At 50.6% G+C, this 20077-nt stretch overlaps 1 pseudogene; it reads left to right on the top strand.

Annotated features, from left to right (window-relative positions):
• Window positions 1-15011: 15011 nt before the first annotated feature.
• Window positions 15012-19655, top strand: LOC120837619 (annotated as a pseudogene).
• The last annotated feature ends 422 nt before the right edge of the window (window positions 19656-20077 follow it).

Below are 20077 nucleotides of genomic sequence, written 5' to 3'. Positions count from 1 at the left end.
GTAGCTGTCCAGCTTGCCAGAAGGCGAAACCGAGAGGCGGGAAACCTCCGGGGTTGATGCAGCCGGTGATGAGTCACTACCCGTGGGAGATAGTCGCGTGCGACATCGTTGGCCCGCTGCTGAGGAGTCCTCGGGGAAATCAGTACCTTTTGGTGGTCACTGACCATTTCTCGAAGTGGGTGGAGCTGTACCCCCTGAGAAAACTGGTCTCGGAGCGAATCTGGGAAAAGTTGTTAGACACTTTCCTGCGTTTCGGAACGCCCAAGTGTCTAGTGAGCGATAATGCTAGTTATTTCACTAGTAAAGTCTTCGTGGACTCCTGCTTGGCCCTCAATATTAAGCACAAGAGGACGACACCGTACCATCCTCAGGCCAATATCACTGAGAGAGTGAATCGCAACCTGAAGAGCATGCTGATCGCGCTGACGGAGAGACACCGGGACTGGGACGAACACATCGTCGAGATGGGTTTCGCCATTCGGACGTCAGTGAACCGATCAACCGGGTTTACACCAGCGTTCCTGAACCTGGGTAAGGAGCTCCCGTCTCCACTAGAGAACGGGTTAAGAAACAGCGACGGGGCATCGGGTCGCCCACTCTCTACGTACGCGGCCGGGCTCAAAAGCCGCTTGACGGGCGCGTTGCACGACGCTAGAGAGAACCTCGATGCCGCAAGGATCGAGCAGGCGGCGCAGTACGACAAGAACCATCGCCACCTGGAGTACAACGTCGGAGACCTGGTTCTGAGGAGAATGCACCCACTGAGTAATGCAGCTTGCGGATTCGCAGCATCGCTGGCTCCGAAGTGGGATGGGCCCTACGAGGTAAGTACGCGAGTGTCGCGGCTTACGTACAGACTCACTCGGTCGAACACAACCGAGGAGTCTGGCCCTGTTCACGTGACCGATTTAAAGGTGTACTACCTTCGCGACCAGGACGGCGATGGACGAGAAGCGGCTGATGAGGACGGGGAAAGCCCCGTCTCGGCCGGACGGCAGACGCAGTCCGGAGCACGGATGGAGCGCGCTGGCCGGACGGTGCATGACACTGTCGGCGAGCTCACTTCTAACAGGAGTTTCTGCCGTCACTACAATCTGCGGCGCAGGGTTTAATCCATTTCTGTGTTTTTAACTGTATTTCCCCCCCACAGAATGCCTTTCTGGAACGACGCCGGACGCCGAGCACGTGCCGGCGCTGGTCGGGGACGACCCCTCCCAGGAGGCCCGCCAGGCCAGAACGGGGGCGCTAATGCTCCCCCAAGTACCCGGGGTGGGCGCCCGGGGTCGAGGCGGCCCGACTCCCGAGGTCGGCGACCATGGAGGTGGCCCCACGATCGGGCGTCGGACGCTGGGTCCGGACAGCGCCAGGCGGGCTCCGCGGATTCCGCGAGCCACCGCGCTGGCACACCGCAGAGTGGGTCAGGCCCGCCTGCGCGGGGAGGACCAGGCTCGAGCAGGCCTCTTCGCCCCGCACGACTTCCTTCCAGGAGAAGAGAGGGACCGTCACCGCAGGGGGGACGGGCCTGGAGCCGGCGGCCATGCCACACCGTGGCAACCTGGACGACATGGGACGGGCAGCGGGACCTCCATTTCGTGTCCCGCCAGCGTTGGCGGGACCAGCCGAGACCGGTCCACGACACGCCCGGTGTCGAGGTCCCGCCGCCCTTCCTGGGGCACACGCTGTCCGCCTTCGAGTTGGCCCCGGACCTGCAGGACCCCTGCTGGCTCTGCCGGGTGCCGGTGGTTCACCGCGAGACCCACGAGGCCAGCCCACGCGACCAGGAGCTGCTGAGGGCGGTGGGCCCCCCCACGTGCGTCGAGGCGGCGCTGCGGCTCCTCCAGAGGGACCGGCCCGACCTCCTGGCCCCCGGCGGCCCGGGAGCTTCCTGAGGAGGGGGCCACCTCTGCAGCCTCAACCGCCGCTGCCTCTACCGCTGCGACCGCCGCCACCGCGGTCTCGGACACGCTGCCGCCCCCGCTGGTGCCACTCGCCTGCCCGGCCGAACCCCTCCCGCCTCCGCCCGCCGAGGACACGGTGATGGCGGAGCTGGAGGAGTTCCTGGCCGGGGACCGTCCACCCTCCGCCGACTCAGGCCCCCCGGGGTCCGAGCCTTGAGGGAGGGGAGGTGTGGGGACCCTCTCCCTGGCTCCTCCGCGCTCCGTGACCTTCCCGGTCCCCGCCGCCGTACTGTCGGGCGCTCCTTCGTTCCCCGTGACCTTCCCGTTTTCCGTCGCCCTCCTGTCGCGGAACGACCGAGCTCTCCGGGAGGAACGGGGCAAGCGCCCCCTCACCCAGCGCTGACGTCGGAGGGTCGGCTCGCAGCAAGATTCCCGATTGGACGGTCGGCGGGACAAGGACTTGGGAAGGTCTTAAAAGGGGAACGGAGACAAAGGAAGGGGTCTTTGGCTGGCGACTTTGAAAGGGACCGGTCAGGGAGGTCATAGGGACGACAGCGACGAGCGGCTCTCCAACGGCGTGAGTTTCAGTAAACTCTTTTGAACACGCACTGTGTGGGTGACTTCTTGGGGAGCGAGCGAGGCACGTCCCGATCGGGCGTCGATTAGGTAGCGACCCACAGTGTATATATATATATATATGCTGGTAGCAAAACGGGAATTCTGTACGATTTTTCGCAACGGTGATATAACTGCCACTTGGAAAGGGATACAGTTTATGGACAGCGATAAAGGATTGCGCTCGTCTTATGGGAAGCATGAAAGGAAAATTTGATTTATGCTTAGCGCCCAGTCAGAGCTCGTCAAAGTAGCTGTCTGTCATTCGTAGGCAATGCACTAAAACATACTTGTATTCATTGTATCTGAGGTTTACATAACAATCAAAAGAGCGATTATAATGTCAGCTGGCTAGAGTTTAAAGTTCGATTACAAAAGCCCCCAAAGTGTTTCAAACTTAAATAGTGTGCTTCCGTGTTTCTCTAGTTTCTCATGTAAATAAAAAAAAAAAAACTTTTTCTGCAATTTTTATTTTTTGAGTGCTGCTTTAAAAATGGTCTTCCTGATGAGATAGATAACACCGTTTTACTTCGAACATAAACAGGGACGTAACAAAAAATGTAAGGTTCCGTCACTGGGCGGCGTTCCAAAGTTGTTTACAAGATTTGGTGTGGTCCCGACATGTTCATGTGTTGTGACCGCTTCCCGGAACAAAAGCGGCAATGTTAAAATTAGACTCTCAGTTCCGAACTTGCGCGTCGAGGTAATTTACATTGCCCTCTTTGGAAAAAAACTCAAACTTTCCGCGAGGCTTTTTTTTTTTTTTTTTTTTCGACGCGCTTTTATTTTTATTGATTTCCAAATTTAAGAGGGCCATGAAATTAAATAGAAATTTGGTTTGGGGTTAATTCGTACAGATCGATTAAAATATTAAAAGGCGTGACCAGGGGCGGATGCAGGAATTTCTTGAGGGCGGGGGGGTCAGGTGTAGGTCAGCGTACCATATGTCTAGGAACCCCCTCCCCATCTCCTTCGTTTTATGCTCTAAATTTTACACATACAGAAATCAAGAGCGGGGTCAGGACATCCGGACGCCCCCTCTAAATCCGCCCCTGGGCGTAACTAATGTGGTTTATGAGATTCCTTTTAGTCGCGGCCAAGTTTACATCGGTCAGACCGGCCGATGCCTTAATGAAAGAGCGCGGGAACACAAGCTAGCCGGACGCAATAATTCGGGTGAGCATCTTGCGGAGCACTGCGAACGATGCGGGTGTGAACCTTTGTTAGAGCCCACAAGGTTTATTAAGAGAGGGAAGAAGAAAATGGAATGGGGATAAATTAAAGCTTTCGGTATACACAAAGCGGCTGACAAATCCGTTAGCAGCCATCCCTTTATCTGCTAAATAAAGAAATTGTGTTTCTTGAGGGCTGCGTGCGATGAGCGATAGGAACCTTTAGCTGTTGCATGTGTTTAGGCGATGGGGATCGACAGTTTGATATATCTCGTGTTTCATTAAATCAGTTGGAAGTTGACGCTTGTCCGCGTCGAACGTGGTTCTTTTTTCGTCCTGTTGTGTTCGCGCCTTTTATCCTCGTTGTTCGACATAAAATTAATTTTGGGCTGGAAGAAATTAGTTTACATTAGGGGTTTACTATTCACATGTCGTTTAGTGGGCCAAAATAAAGAGGGTAGAAAGTCAAAAGTCAGCCTTTCGGTTACGAACATTGAGAGATGTAGGAGACTATTTTGTACCTTATTTCCCTTGAAACCTCTCCGCCTTTTCACTGTGATACACTCGTGTTCTCAGAGACCCGACCTCACGCATTGCACACGAGAATTCCGTCACTATATGTGCGCTCGTTAACAACTATGCGGATTCGCGTTCGTGGTAAGTGAGTGCCCTGACGGAACTTATTATCACTTGCGAATGACAAGTTATTCGGTGTGCTCAAAAACACGGTGAAAGCTTCGAGTCATCGCACCGATGCAAAATCATGTCACGACCACGTGATTTCTCAACCCGCTTTTGAGTTGAGGATTAAAGCTAAGGAAGAATGAAAAGTAATGTCATGACTCCTTTAAGCGGATTACGATATGAATATAAATGCAAAGGAGGTGGGGGAGTGTATTACGTGAGTGGGATGTTCTGCTAATCTTTGAATATATCACTTTCAGCTGAGTCATTGGGTGGTTATTTTGTCTCAGCGGCACGGTAGCGTGATAGTGCTCATAACGGCGCGGAAGGTGATATCGTACCACTTACCCAATTAGAAAACCACAAGCAGCAGTGGAGCACGTGAATAATAGGCAGTTTCATGATACTCCTCAGACATATGATTTCGGAACAATTCTTTTTAAAAGAAATGCCATTAAAGCGGCGGTCGTCGCACAGAGCTTCGCACAAGTCTACGGAGCGGTGCTGGCGGTGCCGGCGAATTCCACAACAAGGCGGCGGTGGCGCCCTCTACTAGCATCCACAGTAACTTCTCCGGCCAGCATCTGGACTCTGGTTACCATGATTTTTAGAAAGCTTGTTTTTTGCATAAAAAGAAACGGAAAAACTTTTTTTTGCAGGAACTTTTATTGGAGATTGATACCAAATAGCAGGAACGTGATGGTTTTTAAAAAAATTTAGTTTACAAGGTTTCGCGGCACAATTAATATTCTGTTTATACAACCACGTATCACCGGCAATTTCGGGTAGCCCGTCCCGCCCTGGGCGCGTGCTGACTTCTGTTATAAAACACGGCACGCCCGCTTGGGAGACGGGGGTTGGCAACCCTGGATCCTTGCTAGTCGCGGGCCAGGGGTAACCTGGTCCGTCGTACGTGTCTTTGCGTTGAGAGAGACGCATCGTCATGGCTGCTGCGTCAGCGCCGCACTCCCCCCGCCGAAGGCTCGCGCCTTTGGCGTTGTCGTGCCCTTGGGCACCTCGCCGGATGACCTCATCCATGCTGTCGCCGGCGTTGTCGGACTTCCTGAAGTCTACTCAGCGCAGCACCTTGGTGCGCAAAGTTTTGAAATCGTTATCAACAGCCGTCTCGCCGCCGCCAAGCTTACCGAAGCCGGCGTCATCACCATCGCCTCTACCCAAGTCCCCATCGTTCCAGCCGGACCGCAGGTGACGAACGTCACTTGCATGTTCCTGCCCACCTATGTCCGCAACGACCTGCTGGTTCAAGCCCTGTCCGCTCACGGGAAGGTCCTGGAAATCACGCATGCAACGTACCGCAGCACACCAACCGTAAAGACCGGGACAAGATATGTGAGAATCGAGATGAAGGAGTCGGACCCGGCCCTTACTTCCTTCGTATCGGAGGCCACCGGGCGACCTTCGACTACCCGGGCATCAAGCGGGTATGCCGGCGGTGCCGACTGGAAGGGCACACTCGCGCCAACTGCACGACAGAGCACTGTGACCGGTGCGCTGTTATCGGACACGCTACGGAAGGTTGCACGTCTGATTGCCGGCGATGCGGCGGCTCCCACGCAACTCTGGACTGCGTGGCTCGGCGGAGCTACTCGTCTATGGTCGCTGGGACAGCCTCGTCTGATTTTTCTCCGCTGTCCCCAGCACATGAGGTGTCTCCCCCTCGCCCAGCCGCCGAGACAGGAGCGCCCACAGCCCTATCCAAGCCCCAAGCCAACGTCGACCCGAAGAACTCCCAGTCCGCGCTGTCAGGGGGACGACCGCCTCCGGCTCCGCTGGCGGACGCAGCGGGTGCGATGGCCCCCGAGACGCAACTCGTCACACCGGCACCTAGCCTGTGTGCTGTGGACACCCACACCCCGTGGAGCGAGGTGACGGAGGACCCCGAGGTCTCTAGCGACGAGGAGCGCCTCGTCATCATGGAGGACGAGTCGCCTGTGGCGGAGGACCCCTCCCTCTCTCCCCTGGGAGCCTCAAGTACTTCCGTGGCGCCAGTGACGGCAGGCAACAAGGACTCGACCAACAGCTCCGAGCCCTCGGACCTCGCAGGCAACTCAGATCCGACAGACGCACGCCGGGGACAGGCCCCAGACGCCAAGCGCGCCATCTCAAGCAGCGGCTCTCGTTCCCCTCGAGGACGAGACAAGGCTGGTCGTCGCCCCAAGAAGCCGCGACCAAGTTCACGTGACACCTCGTTCAGCTCGGCTGAGGACGTTTAGTGAGTAGATGTTACAAGGTACTGTTTCTTTTTATTTATTTTTTCCTGGCTAGTCTGCGAATTATTTCCTTTAACGTTCGCGGCTTTTGCAACCGGGCGAAGCAGACGGAGATATTACACTTTGCCAAACAAGCAGCTGCCGATATCCTCTGCCTTCAGGAAACAAATTTTTCAAGCCGGCGTGAGGTTGCAGAATTTGAGGCTGCCTTTTCTGTGACGTCTTTTTTTTCTTTTGCATCGCAGAGTTCGTGCGGCGTAGGTATTGTGGTCTTGAACCATGAACTGCTGCGTCATGGCTCCTATTTGTTTGACACGGAGGGTCGGGTGATCCGTTTTGATTTTGTTTTTCAGGGCATAAAGTACAGGCTTATTAACGTTTATGCCCCCGCGAACCACGCTTTTTCGCATTCCTTCTTTAACAACCTCGACGTCCATCTACTCGATGCTTGTCCTTGCTTCATTGTGGGAGATTTTAATTGCGTTTTTGACTCGATGACAGACATCCGGGGCCCGGGAATGGGACGATCAGTTTGGAATGCGCGCGAACTGCAGAGACTGGTGCGTCATTTTGCACTTGAGGATGCGTGGTCTTTCCTTCATGGCGCCAGTTTTCAACCCACATGGAGCGACGGCAGAACCAGCTGCCACTTGTATCGCGTTTACGTGCCGCGTCGGTTGACCACGGCGCTGACGTCATGCACCGCGGTTGTTTTTCCCCCGACTCCGGTTCGCGTGTCGGATCACAGCCCCGTCATCGTCGCTCTCTCTCTACCCAAGGCGAGCGGCATGCGTCCTTGGCGTCTGGACGTTCGAGTTTTGCGTAATGAATCCGCCAAGACGACGCTGTCCAACCTAATAAAACAGTCTCTTGTTGGAATGCGCCCGACCCCCGCCACGTGGGACCACCTCAAGGGCAGGTGGCGGGATTTATGCTCCATGCAGGGGCGGCACCTTCGAGCGGACCGTCGTGCGCTCCTTCAGGATACGATTATCCGCATGCGCATTGTCCGTAGGGGTGATGCTTCCACTTCTCTTATGCAAACGTACTTGGCACAACTTCAGCAGCGCTACCAGTGCCTACTCCGCACTGATACAACGGCCTCTACGGTTTCTTGGGTAAACCGTTGTCCAGCGACTCATCCCGAAGTCCTTCAATACTCCCGGCGGGCTCAGCGGCCCGGTTATAGCGCGCCCTTGTGGAACCCTGCCCCTGTTCCCTCGACAAGCATCCCCACAGACGTAGTCCACCTTCCAACCTTTGCCTCCCACTTTAGGGCTCTCGCGCAGGCAGAAGATGAGGCTAGTCGCCCTGAACTACTCGACCACCCATTTCTTTGTGGGCTTCCAACAGTTCCCGACGATTTTGGTTCGACCTTAGAGCAATGCCCTAGCCCGGCGGAGCTTCAACACGCCCTTTCGCGAATGAAATCAGGCTCGGCGCCCGGGCCGGACGGACTCCCAACAGAGTTTTATAGGACCTTTTGGCCTGTTCTTTGCGATTTTTTTTTGCGGCGTTTTACGGGTTTTCTTTGAGGAACAGTGCCTTCCGGCATCCTCCCGGCTTGGTCAAATAGTTCTTCTCCCCAAGGAAGGGGGAAGCCATGGCGACCCGGGTGCTTGGCGCCCAATTACGTTGTTGAACGCGGACTACAAACTTCTGACCGCTGTTCTGTCGTTGCGGATGCGGACCGTACTCCCAGAACTGATTAACCTGCGTCAGACATGCTCGGTTCCAGGTCGCACCATCCATTCCCTGGTCGCCCTTACGCGGGACCTCGTGGAGTACACGCGATCCCGACGGACAGGCGGTCTGCTAGTATCCCTTGATCAGGCGAAGGCCTTCGATCGCGTAGAACACAAATATCTGTTCAGGGTCCTGACCGCCTTTGGATTACCTCCGAAAAGCATTGCTCTGTTCGAGTGTCTCTACAACGGTAAGCAAAGCGACTTGTTTGTCGATGGAATCCCGGCCGCACGCTTCCCGGTCACGCGGGCGTTCGTCAGGGTTGCCCTCTCTCCCCGCTCCTGTTTATGCTCAGTTTGGAACCTTTCCTTCTTGGACTTGAGAGAGCCTCGAACGTTTGTGGTCTACAGCTCCCAGGAACGGGTCAGGTCAAGGCGACTGCGTACGCTGACGATGTGATGCTCTTCGCCCGGGATGGCGACAGTGTTCTGGGTGCGCTTCAGGTTTTTGCGACCTATGCGGCTTTGTCCGGCGCAGAGCTAAACTCCACCAAGTCGAAGATTCTCTGCATTGGCAATCCCCTGCCCGATCCCTTGCCGCTCCCTGTTGACGCAACTGTCAAAATCTTGGGGGTGACCACGGCGTGGCACGCGAGACGTGGTCGGCGCTTGCGCGTGACATAAACTCGTGCGTAGAAGAGCCCCGGGGATATGCCTTCCCAATGGCTGTACGGCGTTACTTGGCAAAGTCAGTGATTTGCGGGCGACTCTGGTATGTCGCGCGCGTAGCTTCACCGCCCTCTCCGTTTATACGCCAGGCGCGCTCTTCTCTCGTGTCCTTCTTTTGGGCAGGCAAGACGGCTCTGGTGGCTCGCCCCGCGCTCAGCCTCCCTCGAGAGCGCGGGGGCTGGAGCTTTCCTTGTATAAAACTGACAGCGTCCACTTTAGCTCTCAAGACCCTCTTGACTATTCTCGATGACACGGACAACCCGTCCCGTCCACTGGCGGTGTATTTTCTCGGGACATTGTACAGTGACCTGGAACCCTCGCAACCGCCCTACATTGGCGCCCGCGTGGAAACGGTTCCGCCTTTCTACAGAGCTGCTATTGAGACTTTCCGGCAGCTGCGCGCCCATGTGTCAAAAGAAGACATTGTTGAGGCTCCGGCGTCTCGTCTTGTTGAGATCCTCTACTCGTCGCAGTTTCCGGCGCCAGTGCCGGGGCTTCCATCGTACATAGGACCACCCCTCCCCCACGGTAGCCTGCCAGGAGAAGTATGTGACTTCCAGTGGAAGAAAGGTTGGGGAGTCTTACCAACCAAGGACCGCCTTTTCCGTTGGGGTTTGGTCAGTGATGTTAAGTGTCCCAACTGCAGTGCAGTGGAGACAAACGTCCACGTAACGGCGCAGTGCGGGGTGGCGCAGATTTTCTGGCGCCTTGTGGCGCATGACTTTCCTGACGCTGGTGTGCGCCCTTATGTCAATCAGGGTCGTCGGCCCCGAGGGAATTTTGCTTTCCTTGTGATAGCGCTGGCCGAATGGGTCCTGTGGCGCAACCGTTGCTCCTCGAAGGTGCGGCAGCGTTGCCAACGGGCGATGTGGCCACTTTTATGGAGACTGCGACGGGAGCTGGTCACGTTTTTGGAGTGTGAGCTGTTCCTCCTTGGGGAGTGTGAGTTCCTGCGGCGTTGGTCGCGCCGGTTCCTGACGGTGATCAACGGCCAGGTACATTTGGCTTGCCTGTCCTTGGACATGCTGTAACCGCGGGCACTCCGGTTCCGCCTCGCCGGCTGCGACGGCCGGAGTGATCATTGCGTCGCGTGAACATTGTTTTGTGTAGAGCATATAACATTGTATACCTTGTAACATTGTATAAACTCGCAGTGGTGTCAAATAAATTTTTCTTACCTGGATCCCTTCCACTGTATCTGTTCTGTTTCGGCTACGAGATTGCCGATAGAAGCCAAAGTTGAGTAGTATCCGTTGACGATTCAAGTGCGATACTTCGAACCAGTCGAAGCAGCTGCGCTGTTCCCTCAGTGGCCGAGGCTGGAGGAATGGCGGCGTTGCGATCGGCGATCTTCAGGTTTCTCTGTACGGATTGGTGCCATTTTTTCGGGGAATGTTCTATGGCAGTGTACCGAGTTTCGTAACGTTGGCTGTACTACAGCTCCGCTATGAGGTGCCCGCCACAGTTGCGGAAAGGCTTCTCAACTGTTCTTTAATTGTTGCGAGACAAGTAAGGAACACCCGCAAAGCTATGCCACGCAGCTGTGGCCATGACAGACTCTAGCAACAAAAGGAAGACATTGTTGCCCCGATCATAGGGGAGCACTGTCGCGAGGAGCGCTGCCTGGTCAAGCAGTGCAAAATGTTGAGAAGATGCATGCGGCAACAGTTGGCAAAAACGGATGTACAGCTGCAGTCCCGTTGTGGCACGCAACGTCTGGCGAATAGGATTTGAGCAACAGTCAACAAACAATGGTGTCCAGTGTTTCCGCAACAATTCCTCGAAACATCTATCCCAACCTAGCGCAAAACTGTTGTGTCGTACGGTTGGAACACTTTTGGAAAGCAAGGTTTGGCGACTGCATTCTGGCAGTGTAAACGCAAACCGTTTTTGAATCTGCCACGGGAACAGTTTAGCAACATCAGGACAGCACACATTTTGCTGGGTGAAGGCAATGCTTCGGTAACTGTTGCGAGCATGAAACAATCAATGGTTGACCGACACAGTTGCCGGAGTTCTTTAGCAGCGGACACTTCTGCAGTGTTATGACTGTTGCTACAACATTGTTGCGCGATTGCAGTAAAACTGTTTTCTGTTGCGAAACGTTGTTGCGCCGACTGTCTCCACAACATGAATTGTTAGCTGGGATATGATGGTGTTATGGTGAGAAAAACACGTGACTTCAAAACTGATATGCACTAGCTGGATGTCATATCAGTTCTCATTTAGGCTGCATATGACATTCCAAATTCTGATATGTGTGTCATAAGTTCTCATTTGAATCACATATGAACTTGTATGCTTCATATAAGTATTCTTATGTTGCATATCAGTTCTCATTTGAATCACATATGAACTTGTATGCTGCATATAAGTTTTCTTATGTTTCATATCAGTTCTGATATGCCGCATATGAGTTTTCTTATGTTTCATATCAGTTCTGATATGCCGCATATAAGTTTTCTTATGTTTCATATCAGTTCTGATATGCCGCATATAAGTTTTGGGTATTTCATATCAGTTCTCATACACTGTAAAAAATGACCGTGAAATAAACAGTCACCTGACCGTGAACGTCACGGGGCGCCCACCGTAAAAAAAGATACGGTACGTTGACAATGTTTTTCGAGTGAAAAGAGTACGGCGACGGAGGAAAGAAGAGGAGCGAGAGAAGGTACGGCGACGGAAGGAAAGAAGCAGAACGCCCCAAGCGAGGCGCGCTACACACTCCGCACCACGCTCCAGACACACGCACGGGACGCACGTGATGTGTTGGAGGCCTTCTGCGCCTGCGTCGTCGGGCTGCTCTCCAGTTCGCGGCTCGCGCCTTGACCCTCGCCCACAGCCCTCCCCATCGCGCTTTCGCGCCGTTCCCAACGTCGGGTCGCCATCTTTTGTTTCCCGAAGGAAGAAAACAAAGCGAGGAAAGTTTGCGGTAGGGAGCACGACCGTGGCTACCAAGACGGCTGACGGCGCAGTAGCCGAGGCGCTTGGCGGGCCCGATAGTAAACGAACATAACGTGAGTATCATTTTGAATATGAATGTGGCAAGCACGATCCGATTCTGAGAAAATTAATGCCCGTGGCCGGCAAGATCGAGAAAGAACCGGCACCGACAAACCGGCAGCACGTGCGTTGACGGAGTGCATCGCTGGCCGGCTGGCGATCGTCGTTCGCGCTCCTTTTCGGGAAGGGAGCACAAGCGATTGAGAACCAGCCAAAGATAGCTTCAGATTAATACTGCACATTCTCGCGATTTGTCGGTCTTAGCTCTTTTCTCTCGCTTTAGTGAGGCGACGGCTTGAACAACCATGTTTGTTTGCCGTGTTTGTTCAAAGGGGTCAACCACGTTGGTCGAATATGTGCGTCATTATGACAGCCACGAGTTCGGAGCGCGGCAGATTCCATGTATACACGCAACTTGTTGTTTGCAGTTCACTACTTATGTAGGGCTCAGATGTCACATCTTACGGTTTCATAAAGGTCAACTGCGCGCGAGTGGACCTCGGCTCGATTTAACGGGTGACGTAAACTGCGGCGTGCACGGATGCGTTCGCGAGTGCTCGAGTAGGGCTCAGATAGTAACTCATCTTAGAGAGCACATCGACAATGGGCAGTCAGTCAGTTGCCCGTATTTTAGCTGTGACAAGTCGTTCACTGCGAAACCTACGTTTGCGTCTCACCTATCAAGAAAACATGTAAAATCAGCCCAACAAGCGAGCGGTTCTTCTGAGCAACAGGCAAGCGCCTTAGGCGCAACCAGTTCTTCAGGGCAACAGGCAAACGTGTTAGTTGCAACCGGTTGTCAGAGCAGTGCTTCTCCAAAAGATGCGAGCATGGAGGGTGCTAACTCTGTAGGTGGCACCCCTCAGTTTTCACCGTCTCCAAGTGAGTTAAAAGAGTGTGTCGAGTACGATCTGGCTCTCTTTTACCTAAAGCTAGAATCTAAGTACTGCTTACCTGCTTCCACAGTTCAGCATTTGTGGCAAGAAATCGAAAACCTGCATGGCTCGAGTAAGCAGTGCATGTTTAAAGCCTTGCATGACAAGTTGGAGGAACGCCTGGGGACGGCTGATGCTAAAGAAATTGTTGCGGATGCAAACAGCCACGATGTATTCAGCAGTCTGAATACTACCGTGTTCAATAGTGAACACAAAAGAAGAGCCTACTTTAAACAAAAGTTTTCATACGTCCAGCCAATGCAGATTTATCTTGGGCGTGACGGAAACAAGAGAGATCGCTCATTTCAATATGTGCCAGTACTGGAAAGCTTAAAAAGCCTACTGCAGGATGGTTCGCTTGCTGACTGCATTCTTAACACGTCTTTAGATGACAGGGACGCGAGCTACATGCAAGACATATAGACGGTTCAGCCTACAAATCAAATCCTCTCTTTAGTACTGGGCTGCCAACATTTAAGCTACTGCTGTATCAGGACGCTTTTGAGGTTGTGAATCCTTTGGGATCCGCAAGGAAGAAGCACAAACTTGTTGGTGTCTACTTCACTCTTGCAAATTTAAAAAAAACACAGCAGATCTACCAGAGATCACATTCAGCTGGCTCTTCTTTTTGCTGAGAAAGACATCAAAACTTTTGGAATCGAAAAAATTTTTTCTCTTCTTTTACGTGACCTGCTCGATCTCGAATTGAACGGAATTCTTTTTGATGGTGTGCACGTCAAGGGGACAGTCGTATGTATCCTCGGAGATAACTTGGGATCTCACTTTATCGGGGGCTTCACCGAAAACTTCAGTTCCTCCACTTTCATTTGCCGCTATTGCCTACTCACACGAAAAGAGTTCAGAGAGGATCCGTGTCGGCTTGGTGAAAAAAGGACTGCAGAAAAGTATGGTTTGGCAGTTCAGGAGGTTGAAGAGACTGGGTCGTCTGTTGAAGGGGTGAAATCAAACAGCCCATTTAACAGTCTGACATTCTTTCATGTATGTGATTCGGGACTTCCTCCTTGCATAGCACATGACCTTTTTGAAGGTGTTGTTTCATACGACCTTCTCCTTTTCATAAAGCACTTTACAGAGACATGCGAGTGGTTCTCATTGAAATACCTGAACTTCAGGATAGCATCTTTCAAGTTCTTGGGCTCTGACACAACTAGCAAACCCTGTGAAGTAAACATAAAAGGAAATAAGTTAGTTGGTGAAGCTGTTAAAACATGGAATTTGCTGCGCCTGCTTCCTCTGTTTGTTAGCCATAAAGTTGACACTAAAGATCCCATCTGGTGCCTCTACCTTACCTTAAGGAAGGTGGTTGACATTATCTGCGCTCCCAAAGTAAATGAAGAAATGGTTGCCTACTTCCATGTGCTAGTTGAAGAGTACCTTGCAGACCGCAAAGAGTTATTTCCTATGGCACCTCTGAAACCAAAGCACCACTACCTGCTTCACTACTCCACGCTCATCACACAGCTTGGTCCACTAATAAACCTGTGGACGTTGAGGTTTGAAAGCAAACACTCATTTTTCAAAAATTGTGTGAGACGCCTGCAAAATTTCAAGGCACTGAACAAAACCCTTTCTGAACGACACCAGCTGTTGCAGGCATACCTGCACTCTGAGGCATTTTTCGATCCTGACATTGTAATGAAGGCAGGAATGCCTTTTCTAATTTCAACTTACTCGGAAGCTCTCCAGAAATGCTTAGGCAGTTTTAACTTCACGTCAGAAGACACCATGGTTACAAATGAGGTTTCATACAAAGGGACATCCTACTCATTTGGTGCCTTTGTACCTACCTGCATGGACAATGAGTTGTGCTTTGGTGAAATAATGTTGCTGATAATTCATAACAGAAATAATCTCTTCACTGCTGTGAAAGTTTATAGCACAACATATTTGCCACATTTGCATTCATATGCAGTGCATGCATCAGAGCAGTTTGCATGCATGCACATTGATCAACTAACGGATTATTACCCACTACCTGCGTATAAGGTACAGAATGCAATGATGATCATCCCAAAACACTGGGTTCCTTCGTAGGATGCAGGCCGTCAAAGAACAAATAATTGCGGCCTTGCCAAACCTGACTTCGGGTGAGGTTGAGAGCGTCCTCAACAAATTTATGAGCCTTGGCGTAGAGTGCCCAAGTGAGCTCAACTTTCTGACTGAGGGAGACCTCGCAAGCATACTCAAACCAATCCAAGCCAGGAAACTCGTCGCCTAGCTTAAGCCACAGAGTAAGTACAATATTTTTTCTACTCAGACTATTACTGGCAATTATATTATGTATTGCAGAGCATATTATGCTCTGCAATACATTATAGTATGTAGGGTTGTGTGTTTTTGGAGTTTATCTTTTTTTTTTAATTTGGAAAATGTTTTTCGAAGTTTTATTTTTATTAAAAATTCAATGTTTTTTTTTCAATCTTCAATTCTACAATATTTTGATATTAATTTCACAGTATTTAATCAGAAAAATTACAACAGGAATAAATAATAGTCAGTGAAAGAAACATCAAAGAACGCTGACAGAAATTTTTATTGTATAAAATATTTAAATAGAGCACTGCCCTGCAGTTCAAAACTTGGATGTATTACAAACAAGCCTGATGTAATAAACACAAGCATACAGTGTTTGTATTTTAGTGTAAGTGCTTCTGTCCCCAAAACGTATCCTCACTATCACAGATACTACACCAATGTGCTGTAAACCGGGTGCAGGGGAGAATGTTAAAACTTCAGCTTCTCGCAGCCACTCCTCCCATGAAATCGACGGGAACATAACACCCACTGTGACAGAAAAAAGGCCGCCCTTACTTCCTGTAGAAGTCAGAAATGGTACAGTCTAAACTCAAGACAAGGAAAACCGCTAATATTGTCGGATGCTTAGCTCCTCCTGTCGTCACCGAAAAATACATTATCCTCGTCAACGTCACGCATCTCCTCAAGGCTAGTGGCCTTTCGCATTGATCAGGCATAGGCAAAGTAACTAAGATTTGTTTGCCATCGTGACCTCCAAAATCAGCGTTTTTCAGAAAAAATCCGAATTGACAAAAAAGCTTTATAAAAAGTTTTAGCTGCGAGCGTTTTTTGGGTTTTATTAAATTCATTCGAAAACATGGAACCCTAATTATATATGAACAAGGCTGAAGGGCTTATTTGCTCAAAGTGCAGTTAAGTCGGACCACAATTAATATGTACCCAAGTCTTTGGTAGGTGCCAAAAGTACCTACTCAACTCCAACACACGGCTGGATGCACATTAGCTGCTGGACACAAGGTTGCATTCCCTTGTGAGGATCAACCTATTTGCTGACATACTATCATTCTTGTGACACAAACTCTCAGATTTTACTTTACTCACATCTTAGTACTTTCTGCTGCTCATTTTCCAATCTCCCAACAAATCAATTAGCTGGCCGGTCAACTTTTCCACTATCTGGAAACGAAAGTATTGCAGATGTGCCAACACCGAATGGAACCAGACGCCAAACACAATTGACGCCTAAATAAACAGACTGCATTTTCGGACATACTGTGGTTGTGACAAGTGAGAGCCTGTGTTCCGCAGGTAGTTTAATCCAGATTAACAATTTTGGCGACAATTAACTGCAGCAGCGAATCATGTTCGGTGAACTTGTGGGAGAGCAGCTTTCTCGTCGAAACATTCTGGTTATGCTTGAAGGGGTCATGAAACGCTTTTCCAACTTTTTCCTGTTTAGCTTTCCTCCTCAACTCATAAATCGCGCATTCCACCAAACAGTTAAAGAAGACGAACAGGGGGTGTCCCCTCTTGCTTGCACTCTCGTTTGTGTAATCCCGGACATATCCATTCTCCCCCTAGAAGATTAGCCCGTCGCTCAAAATTCAGACAAAAGTTGCTTTCCCCACCCCGTTCATTCCGAAGCTGACAGTGCTGTTGAAGCTATGTGCTCCTTGGGCCAGCCACACTTGCCACGTGAGCGTGTCAAATGTGGCTGCAGAGAATGAAGTCAGGTGATGAAAGGGAGGCGGCTGATTGGTCCGGCAAGCGCGTAGCTTCCACCACAATGTCAGCTTAGAGGTGAAGGGAATAAGTGAGGTCCGGTTGCGTGTGACGTCAGTTTGGACCCGATGACACGCTTTTGGGACCGCGGATGTATCACAGTGAAAAGGCAGAGAGGTTGCGAAGGGGAGGAGGTACGAAATAGTCCGCTCTGTTTTCAAATTTTCGCACTGAAAGTCAGGCTTTTGACTTTCTACCTTTTTTCTTTTGGTCCACTGAACGATGTGCTATTAGTAAAATTCCAATCTAAAATGATTTATCCCAACCCAAAAATCGTTTCATGGGCCCTTTAAAGGAGCTGTGCAACAATTTCAGGGCTTTCTTAAATAATTATGGAAGTTGATGCCTGACACTTCTGAAAACAGATTTTGCCTGGATACCTCAGTTTTATTTTAAAAAATGAAAAAGATCCAGGTTTCTGCCGCCTCTCAACTCGTACGTCGTCTTCCAGGTCACGTGCGCAGTGACGTTGATGGGGTAGGTGCGGGGTTCCGGAAAAGTTCTCTCTTTACAGTTGTCAGTGAGAAGCGAGAACTCATCCGCTCGCGACCTCGTGACCACGTGCTGGCGGGCGCAGCGCGAACACTATGGTGAAAGGAGGAAAGTCTCATCCGGGTCCCGCCATACCTGACCGGCCCTGTCCCCCTCCGCCTCCGGCTTCTGGCGGCTGTTCGCGGGAGCAGATAGAGCTCACGGTTCTGTGGACCTAGGATAGATTGTACCACTAAAACTCCGTATAATAAAAGTTTTGCCGATGATACCAGGTTTTTGACGCATTTATATATATGTTGGAACGCCAAGATTTATAAAGAAAGTTACCTTTTATCGAGCAGGTATTCGCACAACTTGCTATCTTTTTACAAGATTCCCCATTGACGTCATGCCGCGTGTTTCTCATGGCCGCCGCTCGCGGCTGCAGGTCGGTGAATATTCTAAGTTTTGCCTCGCTATCATGCGGCGGAATCGCAACATTTCGATGAAAGGAGATGTGTTTTCTGTCATTTGTGACAAGGTGAATATCAAAAGTAAAAGATCCCAATTCTTCCAACGTTAAAATCGTTGCACAGCTCCTTTAAAGAGCCCAGGACACCAAAATTCAGAGGTCAGCATTTTAGGTCACCCTCACTCACCCTCACCCTCAGAGCCACACTCACCTAAGCCCCTCACTCACCCTCACAGCTACATTCACCTTCAGCACTTCACTCACCCTCATCCTCACAGTCACACTCACCTTCAGTTCTTCACTCACCCTCACTGAACCTCACGGCCCTCACACCCCTCACACACTCATGGCCCTCACGCCACTCACCGCCCTCATGCCCCTCACTGCCCTCACGGCCTTCACGCACTCATAGCCCTCACGCCACTCACCGCCCTCGCACCCCTCACGCACTCACCACACTAATATTCTAAACTTCCTGTTTTCTTAATCCTTTATGTAGATGTCTCCGACAGCAAAACTCCAGAACAGTTTGGGGCTACCTCTTCTGAAGCCAGCACCTCATCAAAAACAAGTTACCATGTCGACTCAACCTGGGCAAACAATTTTGACATACAGTGGAAGGAGATGCCGCCAAGGCTACAACAGGCCCTAAAGGAAAACAAACGGCCTTTGCCCAAAGATCGCAGGGAAATGGTCAGACTCATCATAAAGACGTCAATGGAAATGTGCCCATGGCCACTGAGGAAGCAGCTGGACATGATTGCAAAAAATGTGGTGGACCAGTACCCATTGTCTTTCAAAGATGTCTTGGATGGAACAGTGGTTGGAACAGGACATGATTCTCTCCTGAACCAGCTTCTTGCCAGGGTGGAAAACGTGAGACGTGAAGACACGAAAAAGATAGCAGTGCCGACGCACACAAATCGAAAACAGAGGAAAGAGTGTAGCTACGGGTGTCAGAGCAGTTCCCCAGGTTACACACTTGAGGAAGAGCTGGAAATGAACAGCGACAAAGAGAGATTGCAGGCAATGTTTCGTGAAAGGTCGGCCAACACCGATGAAGTCCTTAAGCTCATGCGATCAACATATCCATTGCAACGTAGGGACATTAACTCTGAAGTGATGCCAATGAGAGAACTGTTGTGTGCATGGCCCTTCTTGTTCGTCCCTTCTGGTCTCTTCTGTCACTTTAGTGCCCTATGCAGTTTTGATATTCAAGACAGACTAAGGGAGTCGCTGCAAAAGAAGAAGGATGTAGTTCTCAAACTAATGAGACTGGACAAGAGGACAGAAAATGAGTATACCAAGCTAATGGAAGACATTGCAAAAGCTGGAGACAATGCAAGTCCAGAAGCTGGGTGCTTGGCACTGATGATACTACTTGTGACATGGTTCGGCGAAGAGAGGGACTGCCTCATTCTGAGGAAAGATGTGAGTGGTAGCATTTTATTTTCAAGCCTGATCTACTCCAGGTCAGAGTTCCTGCTAGCACTGCACCCAAAATGTAGTAAAGCATTTGTTGCTTTTTTCGTTGCATACAGCTATTTTGAGAGCTTAATCATTTTGACAGTATCTACAATCTTAAGCACTCTTGACTTCTTGAACCATTTCTTCTTGCCTTTGCACAATAACCTAAAGTTGTTACCTGCCAATGCATGTTGCATTAAACCTAATTTCTTTCCTAAAGCGAATTGCTAAGCACTGAATGCTATCCACAATGGCACATTGTCAGAGTTTGTGGTTTTGCGAGGAGGAATATCTGATTAAAAATTGTTTAACCATATCCATGACAATTTATCATTCCTAAGTCCAGAATGTCTTAAAAAAACCACTAAAACAAATTTTTTTTAAACAGCGTGGTTAGGGCACATGTGTCAAAAAAGTAATTTCACGCAAAAAGAAAAAAATATTCTTTAGAGCAATATTGATGGCGTGAGACGCAATTTATTTGATAGTCACCTCCTTTCCACTCGCTTTTTCTCTCGGCATTTCAGGCACGTGAAGGAGAGGTGGATCGGCTTTGCATTTTATTTTTTAAGCCTCGACAATGAGGTGGAGAGAGTGTATAACCATCTCGTTGAGGTGGAAAGAATGTATGACCATTTCACGATGTCATGAAC

This window comes from Ixodes scapularis, unplaced genomic scaffold (genome assembly GCF_016920785.2).
Source record: "Ixodes scapularis isolate PalLabHiFi unplaced genomic scaffold, ASM1692078v2 PGA_scaffold1__304_contigs__length_218370807, whole genome shotgun sequence".
NCBI classification, from domain to species: domain Eukaryota; kingdom Metazoa; phylum Arthropoda; class Arachnida; order Ixodida; family Ixodidae; genus Ixodes; species Ixodes scapularis.
The sequence above is the reverse complement of the archived record's forward strand: the minus strand, read 5'-3'. Positions and strand labels throughout refer to the sequence as shown.